This window comes from Macadamia integrifolia, chromosome 9 (assembly GCF_013358625.1).
Source record: "Macadamia integrifolia cultivar HAES 741 chromosome 9, SCU_Mint_v3, whole genome shotgun sequence".
NCBI classification, from domain to species: domain Eukaryota; kingdom Viridiplantae; phylum Streptophyta; class Magnoliopsida; order Proteales; family Proteaceae; genus Macadamia; species Macadamia integrifolia.
In genome coordinates this window covers 14,065,049-14,071,815 of record NC_056565.1, presented here as the reverse complement: position 1 = coordinate 14,071,815, position 6,767 = coordinate 14,065,049, and positions in this window count along the sequence as shown.

Genomic DNA, 6,767 nt, shown 5'->3' with positions numbered 1-6,767 from the left:
GGCGGAGGCGGGGGCGGAGGCGTAATTTTTCAGAAACGTGATCTTCTTTTTATTAAAATATTTTAGGATTTTTTATATCTAACTCCCGTCGTTTGCTGTAATTACATAATCCCCCCCTGAAAATCAAAAAATTATATTTAAGCCCAAAAAGTTCACACTATTAGCATCTTATTTGGCTTAAACCGTTAGTTTCATTGAAACAAATTGAAAACCCCAAAAAGCCCTCATAACCCTTATTCCAAAATCCTCCCCTTTCAGTCTACTCTCCGACGAAGGTTCTCCTCTTCGGTGAAGGTCCTCCTCTCCAATGACGTTCTCCTCTCTGACGACAGTTACTTGGAACGTGAAGGACGATGGTTGACGGGTACTTGGCTTCCCCTTATTCTAAGAAGGAAGTTGCCCTTATCCTCTCAGGCTACGGGCGATGGGCATGAGGTCTTGACCGGGTGAACTTGGTGATCACGCTTCCACTGGTTTCTCCTTACTCGGATGCTTCCGAATTGAAGCTTTGGTCAACCGAAGTAGAGAAGTATCGGGTCGGGGTTCTATATGAGTTCTTGAGCTTGACGTTAGAAAAGAGGGCATCTATACATCACGTTGTGGAATTTAAAGAGGAGTTCAGTCTCACGAAGTACACCTACTAGATGTTTTAGAAACAGGCCAGGGCCTTTTATCTAGTTGGGACAAAAATGAACTGGGCTATATTCCAGAGAGATGCCTACAGGCAAGATGGGGTTTTGATCGAGAAGGATCTTCAATGAGAAGCTTTATCGTTCTGCTCAAGGCCTCAAATGAGAGAAACAGATCCGATAGGGAAGGGTTCTGAGCTCTAGGAATATTTTTCTTAATGAATCAATTAGAAGAAGAACAAGGAAAGAGGGTGGTGGGGGTGCAAAAGAAAGAAAAATGGGCTAGTGCCTAGTGGGTATAAAAGAGAAGAGATGAGAGTCTTTAAAAGGGTTAGGGGCAATTTCGTCAGTAAAAGTTCAAAACAAACACTTTCCTAACTGTGTCAACTTTTTAAGTTTAAATGTAATTTTTTAAATTTTAGGAGAGATTATGTAATTTCGATAAATAATAGGAGAGGTAGATGTAAATCGCCTAATATTTTAAATTAGTTTAATAGTCAAACTGCGTTGTTTTTGGCTGTGAGTCCCCCGTGATATCGGGGTTGAGGATGGGGTGGGCGGCTACTCGTTGGTAGTACACACTCCACTCCACTCCAGACCTCCTAGATTATTAGGAAGGAAGTTTTCTAATGGGACATCTGGCGTGGTTTAATTAGTCAAAGTCGTCACTGTTGTTTTTCTTGGAACGAGATGACAATTCTTTAGTCGCGGAGGCTTCCGCTGTGCGTCAAGCTCTCCTCCTCGCTGCGGAACGCCGATTCTCACATATCATTATAGAAAGCGACAATTCTCTTGTAGTGTCTCTTCTCTGCAATCAAGGGTGGTCCTGTCCATGGAGAATCTCCACTCTCATCTCCGATTGCCTCTCTCTAACCGCTTCCTTTCAATCGGTTCGTTTTGTCCATACGCTAAGGGAGGGTAATGCCGTCGCCGACTGTCTGGCCTCGCTGGCTGCTTCCTTCCGGAGTACTCTTTGTATTTTCTCGACCCCTCCCCCCTCTCTTGTCCACCTGTTGTATGCGGGATCTTTGTGGAACATTGTTCCCAAGGCAATAAAGTTTTAGATAATCAAAAAAAAAAAAAAAAAAAAAACAATTCTTGCATAAGGCTCGTACTATTTTCATTTTCGCTCCCTTGATTGAAGTCATTTAACCATGGTTGGAAAATCAGGTTTTGTGATTCAATTTCGTCCTCTTTAAATCGAGTCAATCATGTCAAATTTACCTTCTTATTTTTATACTAATCTTTCTCAAGTAATCTAAATAAATAATTAATAATTAATGGGAAAATGACAAACATGCTAGCACACTATCTAAGAATAAAGTATGCTAACGTATATTAACCGTTGGATTAGATAGTTTACATCAATACAGTTTATACTTGTTGTCTTACAGAACTTACCCAGCCCCGACGCTCTACATTCGCCCTTCTTCTCCCTCACTGTCTCCGGTTTCCCCTCTCTCTTCCACAAATTCCGTCGTCCCCATGCCGCTATCTTCCACAAGTTCCATCAGCTGCGTCGACATATCTGAGTTTCAAAGTTCAATTTTCTCAATCAATATCAAATCTTGGTTCAACTTACTTTCTAAAATCCGGATTCATCAGAATCCTATGTTATTTGTTTCTAATTTCAGTTTTAGTTTCAAATTCTAAAACTCTACTTTCTAGAATTCAACTAAATGTCTAAATCTCAGTTACTAATTCTAGTAATTCCTACTTCTAGTAGTTACTAATTCTGGTTTCTATTTTCTATATGGGATTTGGTAAGCTAAAAGAGTGGGTTCTTCCACATATCCACATATGGGACTGGGGTTACCACTTAAAAAACTAAACTATAACTGATGAGGCAAAATATGTTCCCTTTCTCAGCACGACTGAAGCGTGTATGCAAACCTGAACAGAAGACTGACCCACCACCTCAGCCTCTTCTCATGCCAACCAGTCACCTAGGCTAGGCCGACCATCAGGCCATGCTGCCACCTTGGCATCTCATCAGGCCATGCTACCGCCTCGGCCCTCCATCAGGCCGTGCTGCCACCTTGTCATCTCATCAGGTTGTGCTACCACCTCAGCCCTCCATCAGGCCGTGTTGTCACCTCGGCCCTCCATTAGGCTGTGTTGCCACCTCGGCCCTCCATCAGGCCGTGTTGCCACCTCTGCCATCCATCAAGCCGTGCTACCACCTCGGCCAGTTTTGCTGCCACCTCGACCCTCCATTAGGCCGTGCTACCATCTCGACCCTCCATCAGGCCGTGCCGTCACCACGGCCCGATGTCAACAGCAAGGTTTTCAGAAACGTGCTTTCATCCACTCCTACATTCAAAGGATGTGATCCCTGACACGGGGGTAAAACTCTATCCATTACACCTCATCAGAGGAGTCCACCCCTCTTATGACATGCAAATCCGAGATCAATAGAGAATATTCCCAGAACATGTCCTAGAACCCAGAATATTCCTAGAATCACAGAGCCACTCCCCTCAAGGACTCTACGCCTAAACATGACTCTCCACAAATGCCCCTTCTTCTCTCTCCATCAGCAACCTATAAATACTAAGGTAAGCCTTCATCATAGGGGATCGATCACTTCTTTTATTGAAAAATCTCTCTTGAGCATCTGCTGTGGAATGATCTGACTTAGGCATCAGAGAGTCCCCTGTCGGGTTAGCTTGACTCTCCCCTGTCATCTCTTCTGTGCAGATCTGCTAAAGCATCAGGAACTGCAGTGAAGATCATTCGATCAATTTTTAGCGTATCAGATTGACGCCGTCTATGGGAACGACATTAGCAAGCTACAACACCAACATCTCATAGAGCGAGGATGAGCAAACCATCGAACTATCCACGACAATAGTCGAAGAATCAACTGTGGCCTATTCCTGAACATCTTAACAAGGTTTTCAGCGTGATGATCACCCCAACGATAAAAATGAGACCGAGCCGAGCAGAATGGGGAAAGAAAGGCCGACCTGAACTGATCGATAAAAGAAGATCTCATCTAGTAAGCAAGGATGAGTCAACCCCGCTGGTCGGTAAAAGAAGACCTCATTCGTGAGGAAAGAAAGGCTGACTCGAACCTGTCGCTAAAAGAATATTACATGCACGTTGCAAGCCCGAGCACGGCTCAGCACCTTAAGACCTTACTCATTAAGGCATGTAAGCCCGAGCACTGCTCGACACTTCAAGCCCTTATGCACCAAGGCATGCAAGTCTGAGAATGACTCGGCACCTCAAGACCTTAGCACTAAGGCACGCAAGCCCAAGCACGGATCGACACCTCAAGCCCTTACGCATTATGGCATGCAAGCCCGAGCACGACTCGACACCTCAAGACCTTACGCATTAAGGCATGCAAGCCCGAGCCCCAGCTCGGCACTTTAAGACCTTATGTATTAAGGTATGAAAGCCCGAGCACGGCTCAGCACCTCAAGCCCTTACGCACTAGGGCATGTAAGCCCAAGCCCCGACTCGGCATTTCAAGACCTTACGCATTAAGGCATGAAAGCCCGACTATGGCTCGGCACCTCAAGATCTTACTCATTAAGGCATGCAAGCCTGAGCACAGCTCGGCACTTCAAACCCTTACACACTAAGGCATGTAAGCCCAAGCACGGCTCGACACCTCAAGACCTTAAGCGCTAAGGCACGCAAGCCTGAGGACAGCTTGGTACCTCAAGCCCTTAAGCACTAAGGCATGCAAGCCCGAGTATGGCTCGGCACCTCAATACCTTATTCATTAAGGCATGCAAGCATGAGTAAAGCTCGACACTTCAAGCCCTTACGCACTAAGGCATGCAAGCTCGAGAATGACTCGGCACCTCAAGACCTTACGCACTAAGGAACGCAAGCCTGAGCAGAGCTCAGCACCTCAAGCCCTTACGCACTAAGGCATGCAAGCCCGAGCACCGCTCGACACCTCAAGACCTTAGGCATTAAGGCATGCAAGCCCGAGCCCCAGCTCCGCACCTCAAGCACTTACTCACTAGGGCATGTAAACCCAAGCCCCTGCTCGACACTTCAAGACCTTACGCATTAAGATATGCAAGCCCGAGCACGGCTTAGCACCTCAAGACCTTACACACTAAAGCATGCAAGGCCGAGCCCTGTCTTGGCACTAAAAAAGACCTTAACACAAGGCACCTCAAAAGATCGAGCCCAAGCTCGGCACCCTCTAAGATAGCCCAAGCTCGGCATTCTCTAAGATCGAGCCCCAGTTCGGCACTGCTAAGACCAAACCTAGGTTTGGCACCTCAAAAGATCGAGCCCAAGCTCGGCATTCCCTAAGATTGAGCACCAGCTCAACACCCCTATGGCTAGGCCCAAGCTTGGCACCTCAAGAGCTCATAAGCTAAACATGGAAGATCAATTTCGAGCTCAGCTAGGGAACAGAGCCACACTTAAATAGCTGTACTGGTCCTTATTCTTCCAATAGTTACTCATTTCGAGCCGGCTCAAAGTACAAGAAAATAAAGAAAGAAGCAAAAGAATACTGAGAGATGAAGACATCAAAACAAATTTTTCATTCATCAAAAAGGAGGAAAAAACCCTCAAAGTACATCACTCCTGAAGGAGACATCTATATAAAAAATATATATATATATACAAGGCTAATCTCGGGGAGCTAATCCACGGGCCTAGCTCTTCACTTGGCTATCCTTCGATTTGGGTCACCTCTTCACCAACGTTGATCAAGCCACCGAGCTACATCAAAGTAGCAGGGGAGGGAACACGCTACTTATAGTCCGTCAGATTGTAGCCTGGCATCTTACTCAGGATGAACCGAATGATATCGTCCGAGCTGACTTGAAATGAAGCAATGTTAACGTCAACCAACCACTTCTGATAGGCCTAGGGTTTCAACCACCTCGTTGGCCTCCAGTTCGGCCCAGTGTTGCCTTTCCAGCTTGCCAACCCTAGCTGCGAGCTCCTCCTCTTTCTTGCGAGTGCCCTAAGTCTCGGAGAACTCATCCTAGAGAGCATCATTCTCCTTTATCAAGTTGTTGTTGGCATTGAGTTGCTTAGCAACCTCCTGTTTCAGCTCTCCAGTTATCCACTAGACATCATTGGTACGAACCTCCTCATATCGGGCCATTTTCTTCTCAACCTCCAGATGGCCTATGATCTTGTGCGGCTCCCCATGAAGGCTCTTTGCCTCCTCCTTCACCTTTGAACAAGCGACATCCACGTCTTTGAACTGTTGAGCAGCCTTGACTGAGAAAGTGAAGTAGCGCGTTTCGCACCGAATAGACAGCACACGTCATACAAAAGTCGAGATCGAATTAAATGCTCTAGCAGATCGATCAGAACTGCTAGAGCGAGGGGCTGGTGATGAGAAAAAATATATCCCCTTCCTCAGCACGACTGAAGCGTGTATGAAAACCTGAACAGAAGATTGACCCACCACCTCGGCCTCTTCTCATGCCAACCAGTCACCTCGGCTCGATCGACCATCAGGCCATGCTGCCACCTCGGTATCTCATCAGGCCGTGCTACCTCCTCGGCCCTCCATCAAGCCATTCTGCCACCTCATCATCTCATCAGGTTGTGCTACCACCTCGGTCCTTCATTAGGCCATACTATCACCTCGGCCCTCTATCAGGTTGTGCCATCATCGCTGCCCGACATCAATCACAAGATTTTCAGAAACATGCTTTCATCCACTCCTATATTCAAGAGACGTGATCCCTGATCATGAGGGTAGGACTCTATCTACTACACGTCATCAAAGGCGTCCACCCCTCTCATGACTTGAACCTCCGAGATCAACGGGGAATATTCTCAGAACATGCCCTGGAACCCAGAATATTCTCAAAATCACAGAGCCACTCCCCTCAAGGATTCTACGCCTAAACAGGACTCTCCACAAATGCCCCTCCTTCTTTCTCCATCAGCAGCCTATAAATACCAAGGTAAGCCTCCATCATAGGAGATCGATCACTTCTTTTACTGAAAAAGCTCTCTTGAGCATCTACTGTGGAAAGATCTGACTTAGGCATCGGAGAGTCCCCTATCGGGTCAGCCCGACTCTCCCTTGTCATCTCTTCTATGCAGGTCGACTAAAGCACCAAGAGCTGCAGGGAAAATCATCTGGTCAATTTTTACCGCATCACTAACCAAGCATCTTATAATCGATGCCAT